Here is a 24,862-nt window from a genome sequence, read left to right on the forward strand (position 1 = left end):
TCACATTGTCTACAAAGACTTTATCGTTAAGTAATTTGTCATTGAGTTTCCACAACTTCCACGAAAAACTTGACCTACTTTTTTTTACGCCTATTGAAAACATCACGACACTGTGGTCAGTAAACGCTACCGGCTTAACCTCATAACTGTTGCAAAGTGGTACAAGCACGTCTGCCACGTACGCTCTGTCTAAACGGGAGTGGCAATCACGTTGGAAATGTGTATAGACAGTGCCACTTCCTTTTTGCAGTACATTTCCAACATCACCTAGTCCACACTCCTGCATAATCGTAGATAAAACAAAACACTTTGATCCCGAACTGGCAATCCCTTGCTCCTATCTTCCTTCAGGCATACACAGTTAAAATCACCGAGAAGAATCACTTTTCTTTCACATTTTAAATATGGTTCAACAGTTGCAAAAAACCTGAGACGATCTTTAACGCTATTTGGGGCATATACGCAAATGACGCGCCATTTCTGAAACAAGAACAGAAAATCACAAAATACAATTCGGCCGTCTTCACTAGAATAAACATTTTCTTCCACAAGACCTAAGGAACTACGCAAAAAAATGGCACAGCCTCCAGAAGTGCCAAGGGAGTGACATACGCAAACGTTATACAAATACCTAAAAGGTTCGACCATGCGATCCGTTTGCTCCTGACTTTCAACCTTGGTCTCCTGAACAGCTATCAAGTCAAGGTCATACTCGCGGAAGAGACGACTGACCTGATATTGCCTTCGTCTAGACCGTAGTCCACGAACGTTTAATGTGGCAACCCGTAACGCGGTTCTAGATTGCGAAGTCCGCGTGCCAGTAGGAACGGATCGCATGGTTCCTACCTCACACATAGGCCTGGCGTCGCCGGTGCAAAACCTTGAAGGACTGGCGGGTATACACGCACACGGCGTGCACCCGCCACACACGTCACATGATGCTGAAGCCATTCTAGCCGTTTCCTTTTCCGTCTATGGTTTTAAGGCCCTTGGTTGAAGCACAACCCTCGTTGCTACGAGGGTGGCTTCCGCGGCGGTCGGGTGCCCGCTCCGATGTTCGGTGTGGGCTTCCAACGAGCCGACGTCGCTTCTCATTTGCTGCACGTTTACAGTATCGTAAGAGCTTGGCTGTCTGCAAAACCGAAGACAAAGAAGAGGGCATCTTTGATCACGTTTGTGCTGAGAAGAGAATAGGACCGTACTGAAAAAAAGAATGGATAATGTTCTTCGGTTTTATTTAAACATTTCTTTATATGCCGACTGACAGTAAAAATAATAACGGGCTCGTCCGGGATTTGAACCCGGGACCTCTCGCACCCTAAACGAGAATCATACGCCTAGACCAACGAGCCTTTTTTTTTTTTTTTATTGCCGGTAATCAGCAGTACATCGGAAGGACAACATAAGGAACATATATACACAGACAGATGAACTTCTCATCCGTTAACAAAAATTAATAAGTAAAAGCCGCCTGTTATATGTGAGCTGGCGTTGTTTAAAATTCTTTAAGATTAGCCAGGGGTTCTATCCTGGCCATCCAAGGCGGTGGGCACTCATGTGTAGCAAGCACATCAAGAAAACGCGTTATTTGTTCTCGAAAGAAAACACGGGCTGGTCTTGCATTGGGATCGCAATAGAAGCCAGCCATGCGGGCTCGCCATATACAGTAGAGGCCAGTTAACATTATCTGATCGAAAGGTGTTCCGTCCTCGTCATCTATCGGTAGATACCCTATGCCATGTGGATCAAGAGGAAATTCTTTCTTTATTGTTCGCTGTAGAACATCCCAAAAGAAAACCCCCGCCCAACAGTGTAAAAAAAACATGGTCTATTGTTTCTGGTTGTTTGCATATGAAGCAATCTGAGCCCCATGGCATGTAAAAGCCCCTTTCTTCTAAAAACGTTGCAAGCCTAGACCAACGAGCCGACGTCGCTTCTCATTTGCGGCACGTTTACAGTATCGTAACAGCTTGGCTGTCTGCAAAACCGAAGACAAAGAAGAGGGCATCTTTGATCACGTTTGTGCTGAGAAGAGAATAGGAACGTACTGAAAAAAAGAATGGATAATGTTCTTCGCTTTTATTTAAACATTTCTTTATATGCCGACTGACAGTAAAAATAATAACGGGCTCGTCCGGGATTTGAACCCGGGACCTCTCGCACCCTAAGCGAGAATCATACCCCTAGACCAACGAGCCGACGTCGCTTCTCATTTGCGGCACGTTTACAGTATCGTAACAGCTTGGCTGTCTGCAAAACCGAAGACAAAGAAGAGGGCATCTTTGATCACGCTTGTATTGAGAAGAGAATAGGAACGTACTGAAAAACAGAATGTATAATGTTCTTTGGTTTGTTCTTTGACGACATTGGAAGTAAGAGAAATTGGTCGTATGTTGTCTAAGTCAAGTCCAGCTGATTTTTTCATTAATAGTGGAATAGTTTTAGCTACTCTCCACTCTCTTGGAACCCATGCATTCTTGAGAGAGAAATTTATTATGTTTAGGAGGTCCTGAGGTGCATTATCAAATAAGACTTTTAGCATTCCTGTTGTAATTCCATCTGGACCGGGGGATGACGCTGGCAGCGAACTAATAATGCGTTCAATCTCTGTCGCTGTTATTATCTCAAAGTCGTCTGCCAAGGGAGGTTTCTTTAGGTTTAAGGGCAATTTATGTTTGAAACGTTGCGCAAGTCCTTGAGCAATTTTTTCAAGTGATTCCGATACTTCTTTTGTAGTTAAAACGACAGAATCGACATTCACGGGCGCCGGTATAACTTTACGAGATCTAAGAAATTTAAACAGGGCCTTTTTATTGCAAGACTTTGAAAGGTATGTGCAGTGCTTGGAATCATAATCCTCCTTAGCTTTTGAGACTGTTCGTTTAAATGTAGTAGCTATATATGTATAATCAGCCCAATTAACAGGACTTTGGTTGAATAAAAGTTTCTTCCACGCTGCTTTTCTACGTCTAAAATCTCGTTCGCAGTCAGAATTCCACCAGGGACAATGTGATCCACCCTTAGTGGATTGCACAACAAACTGAGCTTTTTTTGATGACTGTTTTAGAATGGAACATAGGCTCATTGCTTTAATATCCCTCTCCATGCCCTCCTGAGCGTGTAAAGCTGATTTTAATGCATTTTTAAATTTTTCGTAATTAACAAAAGTGCGCACATTACTATCTAAACTAGTTAACGGGGTAAGCAGTTCAAAAATTATAGGGAGGTGATCACTGTTAGTTCCGGAGTCTACAGTCTTCCAGGAGGTGACAGACATGCTCGAGGTAGCAAACGTAAGATCTAGGGCAGATCGCGACTGACCCCGTACGAAAGTATGTGCTCTCGAATTTAAACAAGAGAATTGATTCGTTAAGACCCAATCCCACAAGCGTTTGCCACAAGTGTCCGTTCGGAAACCCCACGATACATGATGAGAATTGAAATCTCCCACCAGTAGGATGTTTTTCTGGCTACGTGCAATACAGGTATCCAGATAGCGGGTACCTTGCACTCCAGCGGGGAAGTACGTGTTAATTATAGAAAAAGGTGTGCAACCAGGGAGTATTATATCCAGTGCTAAGATTTCACAGTCTGGGGACATTATCTGGTATGTTATAGTAGCTCTATGACAGATTTTTGATGAGATAAACAAAACTAAACCACCGCCTCGGGATAGGCGATCCAATCGAAAACATCGGAAATTTTTTAGATGAAAAGCCTGACCTGCAACAAGCCAAGTTTCCTGTAAAATAATAATATCTGGAGAATATTTAGAAATAAGATATAACAAATCTGTTGCAGCGGAAAGTATGGAACGACAGTTCCACTGAATTACTGTTAAAGTTCCTATGGTGAATAAATCCGAGCAGTAGAAACTGCTTGGTCTAAGACGCTCTCTTTTAAAAAGTCCTTCTTAGTAGGAATCTCTCTATCGTACTTCTTTGCCTTGGACTTGGTGGGAGAGCTAGGTTTTTTCTCTGTCGGTGACCTTGTTCGTTTAAGAGATCGGGGGTCCATATCTACATCTTGATTTTCCATCCCGTCTGTGTCAGAAAGACAGATCTGATCGATTTTATTAGAAGTTGATGGCTTAGATGGCTCGTTTATTGTGGATGTCTGCGCGGTCGATATTCCAATTGGTGGACTCCGCGGTAGATCTGACACCGGATCCTCACTATTGGCTTTATTAGTTAGTTGAAGGCACTGAGTTAGTTGGGAGGGCAGCACCTGAACAAGGGAGTCGGTGAGATTTGTCATGATACGCTCCATTGCTTTCTCCAATGCCTTTTCTACGGAAGCTGCCACAGCCTCAGAGATCGAGTTTTCCATAGACAATGTTTGGCGGGCCGTTATACCAGCATACCCTTGAGATCTGCTCTGAATTTCTCCAATGACCTCACGACGAGAGCATCGACGTCTGTCAATTATTTCGAGGATTTGCCTTTCTTTTGCCCTTGCAGGGCAATTAGGTTCATTTGCGGGGTGGGGACCACTGCAAAGGCAGCAGGACGCATTTCGGGAAGAACAATCATTTGAGTGATGGCCTTCTCCACAAATTCGGCATCGTGTGTTGGATCTGCAGCCTTTTATCGAGTGCCCGAACCGCCAGCACTTTAGACACTGAAGGACGCGAGGTGATAGAGGCTCAACTCGGTATATCAGTGGCCATGCCTTGATTTCCGATGGGCGGTTCATTCCAGCGAAAGTAGCAATGACTGTTTCAGTGGGCATGCGCTTATTGTCAACGACACGGCTGCAACGATACACAGAAATCACGCCTGCTGCTGAAAACATTTCCAAAATTTCTGCCGGACATAGACTTATGTCGACACCGCGGACTAGGCCTTTGGTACATGCAAGGTGATGAGGAATGAAACTGCTCACCGGATGTGTCGCGAAAACATCGCACTTCAGTAAATCTTGAACACAAGCCTGGTCTGACGAGCAGCAAAGAATCCCCCCTCGGCCGAACTGTCGAACCTCGGTGATTTGTTGAAAATTGGCCGAGGCCATCCGGAGTTCGCTTTGAGTTGCTTTGGGATTCTTCATGCGAATCGCACCGCCATCACTCGGAACCAAAGCCACAGGTACGCTGCTCGTCCCACTGCGTAAGAAAAGCTCCACCGGCAAATCAGAGTTAGGAACAGAAGCCGACCAGGAGGAAGTCTCCTGGCCTGGCGATGAGAGTGACATTGCAAAAAAAAAAAAACAGGAAATTACTCTGTAAGGTTAGCAGATATTGAAAGAAAAGGTAAAAATAAATACGTAAAATACACAGATTAAAAGAAAACCGCCAGCTACTTGACCAGAACCAGTGTTCGGGAGCTCAGGAACCAGGCCACGTCAGCGCGTCAGGAACTGCTGCAGCGTCCTCGCAATCGCGGAACCCGGTCCTGCAAGGATTGCTGGCGACTCCACGAGCTTTCTTCCGGGACCTCTCGCACCCTAAGCGAGAATCATACCCCTAGATTTTTTTTTTCTTTATTGCCGTCTTGGACGTGTAATACAAAGTAACATATGGTAAAACACTTCAGCCACACTTGGACTGAGGCGAGTGGTGCTAAAATCTTTTCATTTGTGCTAAATCATCAACCTGTGATATCCACTCTGGTGGATCAGTCTGAGCCCTGAAACATTCGCGAAGATAAACAACACTTTCGATGAAGTTTTCACGTGTGGAACCTGTATTTATGTCTGCATGTCGCACCTGCATACGCGTTTTCCACAACCTGTGGAGGCCAAGAAGCATAATTAAATCGTAGGGTACTTCACTTTCAACTGGTAAGTACCGGATGCTGTAAGGATTTAAAGGGAGTTCCTTTTTAATCGTCCTCTGAAGGACATCCCAATAAAAATTGGATCCCAGCATTTTAGGAAAACATGTTTCACTGTCTCGGGCTTCCTGCATAACAAGCAGTTTGTTGTCCATGGCACGAATAGTCCTTTATCATGCAGCCAGGTTTTAACAGGCAGCGTACCGGAATGCAGTTTAAAAAAAAAAGGTTTTAACCCCAGGTCTAACGGGCATATTCTTAACTCTTTTAAAAATATCTTGCCCTGGGCCTCCAAAGTGTGGTGTCCGATAAATGGGTACCGGCAACATCCCGTCAACCAGCGCTTTGTACAGTTTTTTGTTATTAACATAACATAGGTATTCAGGGCTGAAACGTACTTCCAACATCTTGCACGAAAGAACAACCTCGCGCAAGTATCCTGTCACAGCACCACACATGTTATCACAGGAGACTACCCTTCCAGGGAGCAGTCTCTGTTGGCGCACTTGCAGAACAGTTCTTAGAAAGGGATCACTTTGATCACGCAAAAACATAAATCGCGAGACCACTTGACGCAAAAAAAGATGCGCCAGGCCAAGGCCTCCGCCTTTAACGGAAACAAACAGGTTAGTTCGGCTGGTTCTTTCCCAGGTGGACGCCCAAATAAAAATAGCAAAAACACGATGCATTTTTTGAATAGATGTTCGTGTCGCACACAGCACATTCATTACATACCAGAGCTTCGAAATCAAAAACACATTACAGATAGAGGCACGGGAAAACACTGATAGCTGTCTTCCTTGCCACGCGACCGCTTTCTCTTTCATTCTCGAAGTTTCTTCTTTCCAGTACGAGCTGGAATCCCGATAACCATCCAGGGGCACTCCCAGATACCGCGTTGGCAAGGTGGACCATCGAAGCCGAGGAAAACAACCCGGTGGTACGTCCCATTCGCCATGCCAAAAGCCGGAACCTTTTCCCCAATTGATCTGACTTCCAGTCTGAGCGCAGAACTTTTCGACCACACTCGTGACTTCAAAGATGCTCTGTCTATCAGCGCAAAACACCGCTATATCGTCAGCATACGCGAGTACTTTCACGTGTGATGACTGCAGTCTGTAACCTGAAATTCGGTCAGAGTTGATAATTGCCAGGCATAGCGGCTCTAAATACACTGCAAAAAGCAAGGGGGAAAGCGGGCATCCCTGTCTTACTGAAGAGCGTACAGCAAGTTTGTTAGTGAGATCGCCATTAACTATAATGCGGGTTGTACAGTTCTTGTATGCCATTTTAACGCCCTCTACTATAACGTCGCGTAGTTTGGAATGTTCCAGGATGGAAAAAAGAATTTCGTGGGAGACGCGGTCAAACGCTTTCGCCAAGTCGAGCTACATCATTGCTATCTGACCGCCAACTGCATCAACACACTCTAATACGCTGCGTGCGACATGTATATTTGTGGCGATGCTACGGCCTTTAATTCCACACGTCTGGTGAGACCCTACCAATTTCGTCATCACAGACTGCAGTCTTTTTGCTAGAACCTTCATAAATACTTTGTAGTCGACGTTGGTGAGACTAATCGGTCGATATGACCCCACCAACAGTCGTTCTTCCGGATCATCAGTCTTGGGAATGAGAACGATATGGGACGTGTTGAAAGACAATGGAACCTGTTTGCGTTCATAAGCCTCAGTTATCACATGGAGCATGCACTGTGCAACAGGAAGCTTAAAGGTTTTATAAAAGGCCGCACTTAGCCCATCTGGCCCAGGAGCTTTCCCAGATGGTAGGTCGTCTATTGCCTTTTCTATCTCCTGTAAAGTTATAGGCAGTTCAAGGCGTTCCTAAATTTCGTCATCTAGTGTTGGCACCAGTCTTAAAAAGTCTACATGGAAGCCTTCTATGGTGTCGAGCTTATTGCTAAGAAGTTCTGTGAAGTGTTTGGCTATAGCGCTCTGAATGTCTCTCGCATCTTCCGAAGTCCGGCTGTCATATCGGATGCTCCTAATTTCTTTCTGGCTAGCGTATCTTTTCTCGTCTGATAGCGCTCGTTTTGTCGGCGTTTCGCCAGCCCACAATTTTTCAGACCTTGCGCGTATGACGGCGGCCCTATACCTGTCAGCGTCAATTCTTTCGAGCTGGCATTTCACTTCCCGTATTTCTTTCGTGAAAGTTCCCGGCGCGCTACTTTCCATGCTCAGCATCCATTCAAGTTGCCCGTTCATTTCTTTTTCTTTTTCTTTCTCTTTATAACGAGCCACGCTGCTCTTTTCTATTGCTTTCATTTTTACCCACTCTTTGAACTCCTCCCATTCAGTTGCAAAACTAGCTGGCTGCGCGTCTAGCAGTTTGTCTAGCTTGGTCTTTACTTGCATAATGAACCCTTCATCCTCCAAAAGCTTTGTGTTCAGTTTCCATAAGTGCCAGTTAAAGCGCGATTTCCTGCCCTTCATTCCTAAAGTCATGCTCACGAGGCAATGATCACTGAAAGACACAGGTTTAACGTCATAACTTGAGCATAGCGGCATAAGTTCGACCGATACATACATCCTGTCTAGTCTCGCATGGCTCTCCCGCTGAAAATGCGTGTATTCAGGGTGGGTCCCATTGGAAAACACATTGCCAACATCCTCGAGACCATACTCATGCACAAAAGTATTCAAAACTTCAGAGCTCTTGTCTCTCAGTGGCCTACACTTCACTCTGTCAACTGCGGCACACACACAGTTGAAGTCTCCCAGTACAAGCAAAAACTTGTCGCCTTTGAACCATAGCTCAAGGGATTCAAAAAAAATTTTGCGCTCGCTTTCTACATTAGGAGCATATACACAAACAATTCGCCACCATAAATTCGAAAAAGTGAAATCAGCAATCAAAAGGCGACCACTTGGGCATGCAAATACAGACTCTACGTTCACTCTTAACGTCTTACGGATGAATACAAGGCACCCACCCGACGTCCCAACAGGATGACAAACGCACACATGAAAGTTTGCTTGAAAGGAAGACACCATGCGGTCAGTGTGCTCTTGGCTCTCTATTTTCGACTCTTGTATAGCAATTATATCAATATCGTTATCCAGAAGAAGGCGATTAAGCTGGTATTGTCGCCTTCTTGCTCCCAGCCCTCTGACATTCAAGGTCGCAACTCGAAGGGGAGTAATAAGATTAAAAGCCATGTCTTGGAAGAAGAAACGCCTCTATCCGCATGGTACCTACCTTCATGGGTGACGTAGCCTTCCTCACGACTGCCAGAACCTCTTGACACCGGTCGACCAACACAACCGGCGCTGACACGGACCAGGACCTTGTGCTACTACGGAGGCAGTTTCCCCGCCTTCCGCGTGTCGGCCGGAAGGTTCGTCCGCGGTTTTAAAGACGAGCGTCTCACTCCCCCTGCCTTCGGCGGAGGCTCCTCGCCGCCACCGCCAGGCTGCAGCTTCACGTCGACGCTTTCTTCATGCGGACGTTTCCCAGCCATGGTGCTCGCCGCTTCCAGGTTCGTCTCCATCGTATCACAGCCGGGGGTCTCCACGTTGCTTTCTTCGGCGACCGCGGCTTTCGCCGCCTCATTCACCTTGTCAACGTCGTCCTGTTCAGGCTTATGCTGCGCCTGTACACTACCATCTGTTGCGCGGGAGGGCCCCGCCTTCTGCTTCACCAGAGTCGTGAACGATGGCTGAGTATCGCGCTGTGGTTCTCCTCCTGCACGGGCTGCTTCCTCCGCATCCGTCTCGTCCATCAGCATCTCGGCAGAGTCCTCGCTGGTTCCCGGGCCTGCAATGCTCGCGTAAGTGCGAGTACACTGGTCTTCTTCGTGCCCGTAGCGTCGGCAGATTCCACAACGCGGGACTCGACATTCCTTGCGGATGTGACCCGTACCACGACACCGAAGGCACAGCGGGGGTCGACCTGGTACCACAACAAGCGCCAACTCACCGCCAACGCTCAGCTGGTGCGGCAAGTCATCCAACTTCACGCCCGCTTTCAACTTGAGGGTGACGAGCCGGGTAGTTGAGCCCTTCTCTGTCATACCTTGCACACGCCAGCGCTCCCGGCCTACTTCGGTAACTTTTCCATAGGGCGCAAAGGCGACACGCACGTCCTCATCAGGCACATTGTGTAGAAGCCAGTGGAGCTTCAGTCGAACGTCCTGGTTCGCCAGGTCAATCACCAGGCAGCGCCGGTTTTTTACACGCAGCTCCCCGATGCTCGAGATCTTCTTCACCGCGTCCGCGTCCTTGAAAGTGATAGCCCAGACATGGCTCATGCGATACGCCCCCAGGGCGATAACATCCGGAAGAAGCGAATGCGGTGCCAATGCGTCACGGAAATCTTCAATCCGGTACGGTCGCGCCGTAATATCAGCGTGCAAAAAAACTGTATTTAAAACATAACGACCTGTTGGCAGACCTGGCAGAACAACTTCGTAGGTGCCCTCCTGTTCCATTGTCCTGTTTCCGCGGCCAGAAAAGGCCGCTGAAGCCGCTCCAACGGAGCCCGGCATCATGCGTCCGTCACGCTCGGTGGCCGGAAGCAGAATCAAGAATCATACTCCTAGACCAACAAGCTTTTTTTTTCTTTATTGCCGGTTTGCAATACATACAAATATGAACAAAACACTGCAAGAAAAAATTTTAAAAGCGCCTGCCACTCTGAGGCTGACGCGAGGTATTTAAAAGCATTTCATAGATGCCAGCTCATCTAATACTGAAATCCACTCATTGCCCTCGTTTCTTGCCTTGTACACTTCCCGCATGATGACCATGCTCTCAATAAAGTTGTCTCTTGAAGACTCAATCTTAATATGCTCATGACGCATCGCCATTCGTGTTTTCCATAGACTGTGTAGACACAATAACATGAACATATCATGAGGGACTCCATCGTCATTTGATGTAGGGAGAAAGCGGATTCCGTACGGCGTCACCGGTAGCTCCTTTTTTAAAGTTCGTTGCAAAATGTCCCACAAGAATACTGCATCTGGGCAGTACAAGCCTTTTTGCTCGAGCCATGGCTTAACCGGTAGCGTTTCGCTGTGAAGTTGAAAGAAAAAGGACTTGGCTGACGAGCGCACCGGCATTCGCTTTACCCTTTTTAACACATTTCCTCCATATTCTATACAAAACTTGGTCCTATATATAGGAGTAGGCAGCAATGTGTCGAAAACATCTTTGTAGAGTTTCTTTCGCTTAACACTGCTTAAATACTCTAAAGAAAAACGCGTGCACAAGAATTGGTACGCCCATACAACTTCACGCAGAAAGCCCTTGATATTTGTTCTCGCTAGTCGTGTTGACACAATATAATTTGGTAAAGCGTCACTCAGACGTTCCTGAAACACAGTTAATAAGAATTCATTTTGTTGATCGCGCAAGAACATAAAACGTGAAACCACTTGCTTCAAGAACAAGTGAGCTAGGCCCAGGCCGCCTCGTTTAACCGATGTGAACAAATTGGTGCGGCTGGTACGTTCCCACACAGATACCCAGATAAATACGGCAAATTCCCGGTGCAGTTTTTGTATGCTCGTTCTTGATGCGCATATGGCCTGTAGCACGAACCAAATCTTGGCGACGAGAAAGAGGTTGCATACGGTTGCTCTCGCGAACATGGAAAGGTCCCTCCCACCAAATTGTTTTGTTTTTTCCTTCACTTCAGTGCATTGCTCTTTCCAGTAATCTTTCGTGTCCCGAAAATGCTGTAGCGGTACACCGAGGTACCTCATAGGGGTAGTCGTCCACTGTACACTTTCCATTTCAGTGGGAAATTGTTCCCAAGCGCCATGCAATATGCCTACCGATTTTCCCCAATTAATGACACTTCCTGACATTTTACAAAAACTTTTTGCCACATAAACCGCTTTATTACCGCTTTCTTTATCCCGGCATAACACTGCTATGTCATCTGCGTATGCTAGTATCTTTATTTCACTCGTGCCTACCCGATAACCTTCGATTTCACTACACAAAAGTACCTTTAAACAAAATGGCTCTAAATATAATGCAAAAAGCAAAGGTGACAAAGAGCAACCTTGTCTCAAAGATTGGAGTTGTATATTTTCTGATAATGTATTATTAATTATAATCTTAGAAACTATTTGATCATAACACATTTTAACACCTTATAGTAACATACATCCAACGTTCACATGTTCAAGTATAAGAAAAAGGATTTTATGCGCCACCCTATCGAATGCCTTTTCAAGGTCCAACTGTAATATTGCCACCTTCTCTGAAAAGGCATCGCAACACTCAAGGACCGTCCGTACCACATGAATGTTTGTCATAATGGACCGTCCTTTTATTCCACACGTTTGGTGTGGTCCAACTAACTTCTGTATGACCGACTGTAGTCGCCTCCCGAGAACTTTCGTGTATATATTGTAGTCTGTATTTGTAAGGCTAATGGGACGATATGCCCGCACCGAGAGTAGAGTTTGAGGGTCTTGACTCTTTGGTATTAATACCACATGGCTCTCACGAAACGAAGGTGGTAGAACTTGTTTCTCATATGCCTCATTAATTAATTGATGCAAAATAATTGCCATTTCCTTTTTAAAAGCCTTATAAAAAGCGGCGCCTAATCCGTCTGGCCCTGGCGATTTACCAACAGCTAACTCATTTATTGCTTGTTCTATTTCTGCGATAGTAATTGGCTGCTCAAGGTTCCCCCTTGCGTCCTCATCCAACCTTGGAAGAAGCCTTAAAAATTCACTGTCGAAACCTTCAGAGTGCTCGCGTTTACTGCCTAACAACTCGCTGTAATATTCATAAAAAGCCCGCTGAATGTGTTGGTTTTCATACACAATTGCGTTTCCATATGTGATGTCCCTTATCTCCTTTCGTGCAGCGTAGCCCTTTTCGTCCGACAGAGCTCTTTTGGTCGGTAATTCACCGCACCATAATCTTTCTGCGCGCGCACGTATAACCGCACCTCGATATTTCTCTTGATCGCCGCTTTCTAACTGAGCTTTTACTGCTTTTATTCCCTTCGCAAACCTACCTGGGCAAGCACCTTCCATTGCTAAGTAGAAGTTAAGTTGACACTGCAACTCTTTTTCTTTTCTTTGTTCCTCCCGTCGTAAAGTGCATGATCTTTCCACTGCCATTAACTTCGTTTCTTGCTTGAAACATTCCCATGCTTCTGCAATACTTTGATGGTCCTTTTCTAATAGGTTCTGAATATGATCTTTAAGTTTCTGAACAAAAACCTCATCATCTAGCAGTTTAGAGTTTTATTTCCACAACGCCCAATTAAATTTTGGTTTTCTAGGGCCCAACGCAAACATAACTAAACAGTGGTCACTATATGACACAGATTTTACCTCATAGTTGCTACACATTGGAATCAAATCAGCAGACATATACACTCGGTCTAATCGTGCGTGGCTGACTCCTTGAAAATGCGTGAACCTTGTATTCGTACCATTTCCCATGACATGGCCCACATCTACCAGATTCACTTCGCCAACAATTTCGGCTAGAAATTGCGCACTTGCGTCGCGAACCGGCGGGCTTAGCACTCTGTCCTCAGCGTAACACACACAGTTGAAATCCCCCATCAATAAAATATTGGTTTGACAATTCAATTGGCTTTTAAGGCATTGAAAGAAAACCTTGCGTTCACATTCCTTGTTAGGTGCGTATACACATATCGCTCGCCACTTCACTGCTCCAATAACAAAGTCGCACTCTATTTGTCGTCCATTAACATCACAAACCATGCTTTCAATAACTACATCCAGAGAACAGCGAACAAAAAGGGCGCGCCCGCCAGACCTCCCTACACAATGTGACACACACACATAATACCGTGGCCTAAAAGCCGCTACCATACGTTCCGTTCCTTCTTCACTTTCTATTTTAGTTTCTTGCACTGCGATAATGTCAAGATCGGTTTCCATGAACAGCCTGCTTAGCTGGTACTGTTTACGTTTAGAACCAAGGCCTCTTACATTTATCCTTCCAACACGTAACGCGACATTGGTGGAATTCATTATGTTATGAAGAAGGAAAAAGACCGGTCATGGCCCAACATTCACTGCCCATAACTCGCTGCACACTCACGTTTACCGGCATAGCGCAGCGAAAACCATCCTCTGGACTGTCGTTGTTGGATGCCACATCTATGAATTTCCATCGCGAAACTTGCGTCTTGTTGCAGTCACCCGCTACCCCACCGTTCCCCCGCAAGCCCCCCCCCCCCCACCCCACAAAAAAAAATAAAAGGAAAAACGGAAAGCGTCTGTAGGCACATTCTCATGCTATGTCAGCGTTGACGCCGACGGTTTCCTATCGGGCGGCACATTCGGCGTCGGCTTCAAAGTCGGTCGCCGGACGTTGGTTGTCTTCAAGGGCGGCTCGCTTTGAACCGCTTTGATTTTCCCTGGTTCGCCGTCATTGCTCTCCTCAAGGGACCTCTTCGGCGCCGTACCGCTTGGGCCACTGGTGTCCATAGGGGTTGCCTTCTCCGCTTCTGTCTTCTTTTTGTCTTTGCTGCTGTCCTTTGTGGCCACCTTAGTCACTGCGTCCTTGGCAGACTTTTCCACGTCCGCTTCTGTTCTTTGCACTTTATCGTCCTTTCCATGCTTGACAGTGCTGCTGGCCCCGTCAGGCGTAGCGAGGACTTTTGCCTTTGAGCCTTGCGTAACGTCGGACCCACCAGCCGCTTCCTCGGCATCAGCGGCATCCATGACGTGCTCTTGTACTACCTCGTCAGACTTTGCGGGGCCTGCGATGTTCGCATACGTCCGCACACAGTGGCTCTCGTCGTGGCCAAAGCGCCGGCAAATAGAGCAGCGCGGTACGCGACAATCCCTCCTGATGTGTCCCGTGCGGTTGCACCTCAAGCATAAGGGAGCGCTTCCAGGAGCTACGAGAAGTGCCATCATACCGGCTACTCGAAACTGATGTGGCAGATCCTCAATGGTCACGCCCGCCTTCAGCTTCAAGGTTACGGTACGCGTTGTCGAACCTTTGTCCGTGATGCCTTGCACACGCCAGCGTTGTCTGGTCACGTCACCGGCTTTTCCATATGCTGCGAGTGCCGCGCGGACGTCTTCGTCTGGGACATGGTGAAGGAGCCAGAAAACCTTCACGCGTATCTCCTGGTTAGCCGGGTCCAACACTAGGCACCTTCTTTCTTTTACCTCAACTTCGCCGCACGCCAACATTTTTATGCGAAGCGTATTACTAGAGCTCAACCCAGCTCCTCAGGCGCGGCGGTGTCGCCTTCAATTCCACGTGACACCGTGACGTCACGACAGAGGAGAAACGGGGCTCCAACTCGCGCCGTCGCCCGCGGCGTCGCCTTCAAGGCTGACCACGTGACACCGTGACGTCACGACAGAGGAGAAACGGGGCTCCAACTCGCGCCGTCACTCGCGGCGTCGCGGCGGTATATAAGCAGCTGCGCTTGTTTCTAGGTGGCTTTGGCTCAACTCTTGCAAGATGGGCTGGGTGGGAATCGAACCACGGTCTCCGGAGTGTGAGACGGAGACGCTACCACTGAGCCACGAGTACGATGCTTCAACGCGGTACAAAAGCGCCTCTAGTGAATGCGGTGTTGCCTTAGAAACGAGCTGTTTCTAAGGCTCAGGCGTGCGTCGCTTGCTCAGGCGCACATTTCGTTGCCGCGCCGAACGCTGCGTTGCTCGATGCTCACCGCGTCCAATGCGGGGCGCGGAGTCGCTGCGCCGTAGCCCATTGTCTTACACCCCTTGGCGCGTCGACGGGAACGCTGTCGCGTTCCACTCTTGAAGGCGAAGTTGTTGAGTTGAGTTGTTTCTTCGTCTAGCCGAACCAAATATAGTCAAGCAACAGCAGTTCACCAGGCTAAACAGTGGTTCAACAACTAAAATAAAGGCTAGTATGCTTCGCATCCTGGGCTTAACCTTAGCTAAGCCACAGCCATTTTTTTTCGTAGACTCCGAGTTCCTGAACGTAACCGCCCAAACGTGGTTCATCTGGAACGCCCCCAAGGTGACAACCTCGGGCAGTAGTCCCAGACGAGCCAGCATGTCCCGGAAGTCTTCGGCGCGAAATGGCCTTGCCGTCACGTCCCCGTGAAGGAACACAGTATTCAAAACGCAGGGTCCTGTAGGCAATTGCGGCAAAACAACTTGGTATTCTTTGTCTTCATCGCCAATAAACCTGTTTCCGCGGCTCGGCTGAGCCGCAAACACCTCCCCACCGGAGCAAGTCATTCTGCGTCCGCACCGAACGGTAGCCGGAAGTAGAATGCCTAGACCAACGAGCCGACGTCTTTTCCCATTTGCGGCACGTGTAGAGTATAGTAACATCTTGGCTCTCTGCAATAACGAAGACGTGGGCATCTTCAATCACCTTCGTGCGGAGAAGAGAATAGGAACGTACAGAAAACAAAGAATGGACAATGTTCTTTGGTTTTATTTAAACATTTCTTTATATGCCGACTGACAGTACAAATAATAACGGGCTCCTCCGGGATTTGAACTCGGTGCCTCTCGCCCCAAAAGCGAGAATCATACCCCTAGATCAACGAGCCTTTTTCTTCGTTATTGCCAGTTCTGGACATTTTCACATACTCCATCTTATGAGCAACACAAACAAAAACAAACGAAACAAATAAACTATTCCACGCATCATGTAGAAAAAGAAACATGCTGTAACACAGCGGCCAGCACGACTTGGCTGACTTTCTCTATTAAAATTCTTTGAGTAATGCCAATGCTTCTATCTTCGGTAGCCACTCAGGTACAACAACTTGTCTTTTTTGTACTTCAATAAAGCGGGACATGTGTTCACGCAAATCAAGGCGCGCAGGCCGCCCGTCTGGGTCACAATAGAAGCCTTCCATTCGGCCTCGCCATAGACAGTAGAGGCCTGTCAACATGATGAGGTCAAATGGGACCCCATCCTAATTATCTAACGCCATAAATCTGATGCCGTGCGGATCTAACGGGAAATCCTTCTTTATGGTTCTTTGCAGGACATCCCAAAAGAACACCCCCTCCCAACAATGTAGCAAAACATGGTCAACTGTTTCTGGTTTTTTGCAAATCAGACAGTTGGCACCCCACGGCATGTAATACCCGCGTTCTCCCAAAAACGTTCTCACTGTCAGTGTGCTAGTGTGAAGCTTGAAAAAAAAAAGATTTCACTCCTGGCTGCACGTGCATTCTTTTTACGCGTTTTAAAACGTTATTACCTTGACCACTACTATATATGGTTCTGTACATCGCCGCTGGAAAAATAACTGCCCACAGGTCACTGTACAATTTTTTTCTTTTTACACTGAACAGATAATCATTCGAAAACCGTACTGACAAAAAACGGACACTCACTACTATCTCTTTAAAAAACCCGAATACAGTACCAGGCATTATGTCACTGCTGATAACAAACTCTGGTAACGCATAACAAAGTCTCACTTGACCCACCGTTCTTAATAACGGGTCGTTGACGTCACGAAAGAAAAAAAATCTATTTACAAGCTGTCGCACGAAAAGGTGTGCCAGACCCAGGCCTCCATATTTCACTCGCCGAAAAAGATTCGTGCGGCTGCAGCGTTCCCAGCTGGACGCCCAAATAAAGACAGCAAAAACTCGATGCAACTTCTGCACAAACACTCGCGAACAATAGAACACTTGCATAATATAACATAATTTACTAACAAAAAATAAATTGCACACTGTTGCTCTGGCGAAAGTTGAGAGATGGGCACCTTTTCATCTCTTCGCCTTTTCTCGTGTTTCTTTCACGTTTTCTAGCCATAAATCATCAGTTTTCTTATAATTTTCAAGGGGAACGCCAAGGTACTTTACTGGTGTTTCAACCCATTTTACGTTATCAAATATGTTGGGGGCTGACGGCCACTCGCCATGCCAGAACCCCGGGCTCTTTGCCCAATTCACAAAGCTCCCTGTCACTTCCCCAAACCTTCTTACTACCGCAGCGGTCTCCAGGAGACTCTCTATTTCCGTACAGCACACAGCTATATCATCAGTGTACGCCAAGAGCTTTACCTCCGACGCCTTTAATCGGAAGCCATGAACCCGGTCATTTTCAATAGTTGCTAGACATAACGTTTCAATATAAATACAAAATAAGAGCGTACTCGCTGGGCACCCTTTACGCACACTCCCCTGGATCTCAACGGCGCCCCGCAATCTGTTGTTGACTATGTGGCGCGTTGTGCAGTTTCGATACGCTATGGATATACCGTCCGTGATGACTGAGCCTAAATTAACATGTTCAAGTACGGCAAACAAAATGGCATGAGGTACACAATCGAATTCCTTTTCTAGGTCAAGTTGAAGGATTGTGACAGCCGACCGATAGGCATTACAACACTCAAGCACACACCTTATAGAATGAATATTAGTAAAAATAAAGCGACTCTTAATACCACAGGTTTGATGGGATCCTACAATCTGCGTTATAACTGTCTGAAGTCTACCAGCCAATATTTTCACGTTTTATAATCACAGTTAGTTAATGAAATTGGTCTGTATGCGGTCACAAGTCTTAGCTTATCCTTTTATTCTGTTTTTGTAATTAGCACAGTGTCTGCTTGGGAGAATGACAGGGGCAACGTTCCCAACTCAAATGCTTCATCAAAGACATATTTCAACTCAGAGGAAAGGTCATGATTGAATGCTTTGTAAAATGCTGCGCTCAGACCATCCGGCCCGGGTGACTTGCCAGGGTTAAGATCATGTATCGCCTTTTATATTCCTGCTATTGATATCGGTGCTTCGAGAGCTGCTTTTCTTTCTTGCGACAGCCGCGGCATGCGTTCCAAGAATGTTGTTTTAAAACCTTCCACATCTACTGATTTATGAATGAGGTTTTATTATTAATAGACAAGATATAGTACAAGGCAGTAATATATGGAGGAGGTCCCGAGGTCAAGGACTGTAATGGAACCGCCTGTACAGCGTATAAGTAAAAATATAAACAACAACAGTTGCAACAAATTGTGTAAAATATTCAAAAGATAACAAACTTAGTATTGTTTTAGGTTTGGCAGTACTAAAGAAATCAGCTGCAGACATGCTAGTAAAAAAGTATAATAATTATTATTACATTCGACCAATTACCATATCACCTCTTTCAGTTATGGGCAAACAGCCTTTCATAGAATCGAAAAAACGCTTGGCCTATGCCCTCTGTATCGATTATCTCAACACCATTTTCTTCTATCATATCGATGTGCTTGCGGCGAGCATGGGCCTTTTCGATTCCCAGCGCTCGCTTTGTGGGCGTCTCCCCGGCAGCCCAAGCCTCGGCTCTGGCCCGCACGAGCGCTCCCCGATAGCGTTCTTCGTCCATTACTTCGAGTTTCTGTTTTATGCTACTGATGTCGTCTTTAAACTTGCCCGGCTCTCGACACTCAAGCTTAACGAGCCTTTCGAGCATCGTTCTTAAATTTCTTTCTTGGAGTTTTTCCTCATACTTAAGGCAGCTAGATCGCTCTATGGCTTTCATTTTGACATGGTGCTTTAATAAGTCCCATTGTGCGCCAACAGTGGGTATCCGTTCTGCTTTCATTTCGTTTATCGCCTCTTTCACTGCTTGAATAAAGCATTAGTCGCTCAGAAGCTTTACGTTTATTTTCCACAAATCCTTTGAAAATGTGTTTTGTTTTCCCTTGCTTCCCATCAGACATTTAACTAGACAGTGGTTCGAGAACGACAGGGGTTCTACATGATACTGGGTGCACAAGGGTAATATCTCTACAGACGCATAAATACGGTCAAGGCGAGCGTGACTCAGTCCTTGAAAATGCGTAAACTGCACTTCTCTCGCTCCTTCAAGGCATTCTGCTACATCATCTACATCATGTTCTGCAATTAACCGTGACAATAGCTGGCTACTTCTATCTTTATACCCGTGCACGTAGCTTCGGTCCAGTGTTCAAAACGCAATTCAAACCTAACATAAGAACATGTTTGTCTTTACTCAGATACTGCTCAGTGCTAAGAAAAAATCTGTGCCTCTCATCTGTACAGTTCGGTGCGTAAACACATATTACTCTCCAGTTAACCTCACTATAATAAAAATCAACAACGATCAATCTGCCACTTTGGCATGAATGAACATTCTCTACAACAAGGCCCGTTAACTTTTATCAACAATAGTAGCCATCCCGCTGACTTGCCCACCGCGTGACTCACTGGCACGTAATAACGAGACGTGAAGCGAAGCATCATGCTTCGGGGATTCTACTCCCGGCTACCGTACGGTGCGAACGCAGAATGTCTTGCTCCTCAGGGGCGGTTTCAGTGGCCCAGCTGGGTCGCGGCATCAGGTTGAACGATACGAAATCGCAGGAATACCAGATCATTTTACCGCAGCTGCCTTCAGGTACGACCGTTACGACTACTGTATTTTTGCGCACTGATGTAAAGACAAGGCCATACCGTGTCGAACATTTCCGAGATGCTTCAGACCGTCTGCAGCTCATGCCGGAAGTTGTGGCCCTAGGGGCGTATCAAATGAATCACGTCTGGGCGATAACATTCAAAGACAGAAAAGCCAAGCCGAAGATTTTGACAGCCCCAGCCTTCAGTGTTAAGGAGCAGTGGTGTGTTGTCATAGACCCCTGCAACCAAGACATCAGGATGAAGCTGTATTGGCTTCTGCACACCACACCGGACGAAGACGTGAGAACTGCCCTGGCGCCTTACGGCACTATTAGCGATATATCGAGGGAGAGGTGGCGTGTCGCAGGCTGTAATGACAAGGGTTCCCACATGCGTCTAGTGTCTCTGCGCCTGAAGGCTGGCTACACTGTGGAAGATCTGCCACACCAGCTCCGCGTCGGCGAAGACCATGCACTAGCGCATGTACCAGGGAGACCGCCGCTCTGCCTCCGGTGCCACGGCACGGGTCACATACGGCGCGAGTGCCGAGTTCCCCGCTGTGGGCTCTGCCGTCACTAAGGCCACGACGATACCCAGTGTGTGCGTAGCTACGCAAACGTAACAGGGTCCGGTAGAAATGACACTGTGAACGAACACCTCATGGACCAGGTCGATGCGGAGGAAATAACCAGCGGAGGTGGGGTTGCATCAAGCTCTGGCGGCAAGCCATTAACGCAACCCTCCTTTGAAAACGCTGAAGGAAAGGACGACAGCCAGGACAGCAAAGCCAACGAGCGACAAGAAACAGCAGTAGATGATAAAGTCTCGGACAACACAAGCGTTCCTGCGACCGTCATGAAAACCCATGAGTTCGAACTTAACAAGGAAGACGCCGACAAAGACGGAGGCAAAAGCGGCACTTCAGCTGTCTCAAAGAGGCCGCGTGAACGGAATGAAGACGTCGACAAGCGAGGCGAAGACTGCACTGGTGAGCCACTCCTGAAGACACCAGTCATCAGAAGAAGTTCGCTTAAAGTAAAACCCAACGTGCCGCCAGACAAAAGGACCACACCGACAGTGACCCCGCGTGAGCGGGGTTGCTGACCGGAATAGCACTTGACGGTTGAACTGGGTCGGACGAGCAACGCTGTGTGTCGGCAATGTGTGCCGCCAAGGAACACGCTTCGGCCTCGTTTCACACAGCGAGGCCACTTCTTACAGAGCGGCGTGAGACTGTGAGTCTGAGTCCCAGAATCATGAATCTATCGCACTGCGGTCGGCTTGACCCCTCACATTCAATGTCTTTTAAATTACCGTCAGCGCTTCGGATAGGTACTCTGAATGTAAGAGGGTTAACGGCAAGAAAGCGACAAGTACAGTTAAAGCGTCTGTTAATTGGAAATGATATCGACATCTTAGCGTTACAAGAATCAAAAATTGAGTGCGAGGAGCAGGCTGACCGCATGGTTGATAATTATAAAGCAAATTTTAATGTCTGCGTATGCCATGCCATTGGAAAGTCGGGAGGATGTGTCATCTTTTTAAAACGGTCTATTGGTATTATTGAAGAAAGTGTCACAACTTCTCAAGATGGCAGATTAGCACATTGTGATTTTTCTTTTCATGAAAAAAAAAATGGCGAATTATTTGTGTATACGCACCTAATACATGTTCTGACAGAAAATATTTTTTTTTATTACGTAACTAATTTTTTAAAGTGTGACAGAATTGTCGCGTTACTTGGTGACTTCAATTGCGTTTGCATGCCTGAAGACACGGTTAGTAATAATCCAGTTCGTGACAAAAGTGCGCTACAGCTTCGAGCTTTAACTGAGGACTGTGACCTTGTGGACGTTGGTGATGTTCTTCGCGGAAATCATGCGCAGTTCACACACTTTCAGCTTCAAAGCCACGCAAGGTTAGATCGCGTGTACATTTCGCAAAGTACCTTGGCTTTTTGTAGCAACTACATAGTGAAACACGTTAGCTTTAGTGACCATAGTCTTGTAATGTTCCAAGTAGGTAATAAAAGAAAAACAAGTGCGTTTAATTGGGACCTTTGGAAGTTAAATGAAAACCTTTTGAAAGACGAAGCGTTTGTTAAACTGGTGAGCCAAAAGTGCAAAGAAGCTCTGATTAATGATACCACAAGCTTTACCGCGGTTTGGGAGAATTTTAAAACCGAAGTAAAAATGTGCGCAATTGAGAGGTCAAGCATCCTACGATATAAAGAAAAACAAAAAGAAAACGAGCTACAAGCCACACTGGACTATCTTTTAAATGCCGATAGCACGATACCCGGATTGTTCAGAAAAGAAATTAAAGAAGTGAAAAAACAGAGGGAATCCATTGCGGAGGAAAGATATAAAGGCGCCGTGGTAAGGGCACGTGCGGAATGGTTTTTGGTGGGAGAAACGCCCACCAAACGCGCGCTAGCTGAAGAAAAGAGGTATGCTACCAAAAAGGAGATAAAAGAAATACGCTATCGTGGCACGGTTTCGTCAGACCAGAAGATTATCGAACTGGCTTTCCTTGAACGGTATCGGAGCTTGTTGGGCAGCGAAGCAGAAGTGCAAGATCTTTTTGTAAAAGATTTTCTGTCACTTATGCCCAAACTGGATGAGGACGTTAAAATTGGTCTTGAAAGGCCAATAGCAATAGAAGTTCAGAAAGCGATTGATGACCTCAGTAACGGCAAGACACCTGGACCAGATGGCCTCGGGACTGCCTTTTATCAGTTTTTCAAAACAGAAATTTCAGAAATGCTTCACCGTACCATAACGGAGGCATATGACGTCAAACAAATGCCCATGTCTTTTAGGAAAAGCCATATTACAATTATACCGAAAACTGAAGACGGTGAAAGATTGCAGTCGGTAGAAAATTATAGGCCAATAAGTCTAACAAATGTTGATTACAAAGTGTATATGAAGGTTATTGCAAGAAGACTACAAACGGTAATTACCGATATTGTTGGTACACACCAAACGTGTGGAATAAGAGGAAGAAGTATCTTTAGCAATATTCATACGGAAAGAACAATTTTAGAGTGCTGTGATGCGTCATGTGGCCGTATAGCCATGATTCAGTTAGATTTGGAAAAAGCATTTGACAGGGTGTGTCATAACATACTTTTTGCATTGCTGGATTACGTAAATGTAGGAGCGGTAATAAGAGATGGTGTGAAAATGGCATACAATCATTGCAAGGCTAAAATCGTAATTAACAGGAAACTCAGCGAAGATATAGCCGTGCGTTCTAGTGTCCGTCAAGGATGTCCCGCATCAGCCTTGTTCTTTGCTATTTACTTAGAGCCCTTTTGTTTAAGAGTGTTCAGCAATGAAAAAATAACGGGTTATCAGTTTTTATCGCATGAAATAAAAGTTTTGGCCTATGCAGACGACATCGTGATTTTTTGTGGAAATAAAGAGAGCATACAAGAGGCGGTCAGTGACGCAAGAGCTTTCTGTAGACTCACTGGAAGTGCCATTAGTTGGAAAAAGTGTCTAGGGTTTTGGCATGGGGAGTGGGATTCTAGGCCAGAACAGCTTGAGGGGATCAACTTTACCACTTCTCCGTCCAGGTATCTTGGCGTACCTTTAGGATGTTATCAGGAAAATACCGAACAGTGGACTGATCAAGTGGAACACGTTAGGACACAGACAACAAAGTAGGGCGGATGCGACCTGTCGATATTTGCGCGCGCAACAGTTTACAATGTGTTTCTCGTGGCGAAAATTTATTATATGCTACAGGTGCTATGCATGTCGCGAACGTGTGTGCAAAAGATCCATATAATTTTAGCTATCTTTCTCTGGAGATCGACTTGAGAGAGGACCGGCAGAATAAATCTTTCATTCTGTCAAGAAAGGCGGGCTTGGCCTTTCGCACTTGTTCCTTAAGCAACTTGTTTCGCGATATTTTTTCTTGCGTGATCAAAGTGATGGCTTTCTACGTACGGTCATGCAAGTGCGCCTGCGTGATGCACTACCACAGTACATTGTATCCTCTTTTTGTGCACCGCATGTAGCGGCAAAAGGATTTTTGAAAGAAGTTGTTTATGCTGCTCGTTTCCTTGAAGTGCATTTTTCTAGGGATTATTTGTCATCAGTAAGCAAAAAACAATTGTATAAGAATTTAGTTGATGTGCTATGCCCTGTACCTTTATATCGTGCAAAGTATGGATTAGGACCCGAACGGGATGTACTGAAACATGTTAAAAAATGCCTATTAGAGCGTCAACTAAAACATTTTTCTTCTTACTGCACAGTGGCACGCTCCCTGTTAAACCATGGTTAAAAGAAAAAGGTATCTATCTGCCTTGGGGTGTAAATTGTATGATATGCATAGAGTTTCATATTAGTATACCTAGAGGCAAATCTGGCGCTGCGATCGTTCAACCATCATGGGAATGATGGGAAGTACAGGCTTCGGATTGGCATTCTATTGACTGGCGAACTAGTGTACAAGTATTTTTTTGGCAGTTTTGGTTTCGCTCCAAGCGCAATTGCTATAACCTGCAGTTGGACAGTGCAACGCAAAGCTTTTTGCCTTTGTTATGTTGCTCGGAGTGGCGATAGCGCGCTGGGCCAGCGACTGGGACGATGCTTGTGTCGCGGTGTGGCGTCGAAGCCGTGACGAGAAAGCGGCGGCATCGTAAACGTTGAAAGAACATGTTTTGAGCGTTTGGACCTTTGTTTGTTAAGTGTGTTAGGTTGGCACTGTAGCGTTACGT

General features: G+C 46.2%; 2 non-coding genes across 2 annotated transcripts; both read right to left on the minus strand.

The window, feature by feature from the left end:
• Positions 1-1,280: 1,280 nt before the first annotated feature.
• Positions 1,281-1,352, minus strand: TRNAP-AGG (transfer RNA proline (anticodon AGG)). Its single transcript has one exon. It is a non-coding gene; the product is annotated as a tRNA-Pro (tRNA).
• A 774-nt stretch (positions 1,353-2,126) lies between these two features.
• Positions 2,127-2,198, minus strand: TRNAP-AGG (transfer RNA proline (anticodon AGG)). The gene has a single exon. It is a non-coding gene; the product is annotated as a tRNA-Pro (tRNA).
• Positions 2,199-24,862: the final 22,664 nt, after the last annotated feature.

The sequence above is a fragment of the Dermacentor andersoni genome, chromosome 1, assembly GCF_023375885.2.
Source record: "Dermacentor andersoni chromosome 1, qqDerAnde1_hic_scaffold, whole genome shotgun sequence".
Taxonomy (NCBI): Eukaryota; Metazoa; Arthropoda; class Arachnida; order Ixodida; family Ixodidae; genus Dermacentor; species Dermacentor andersoni.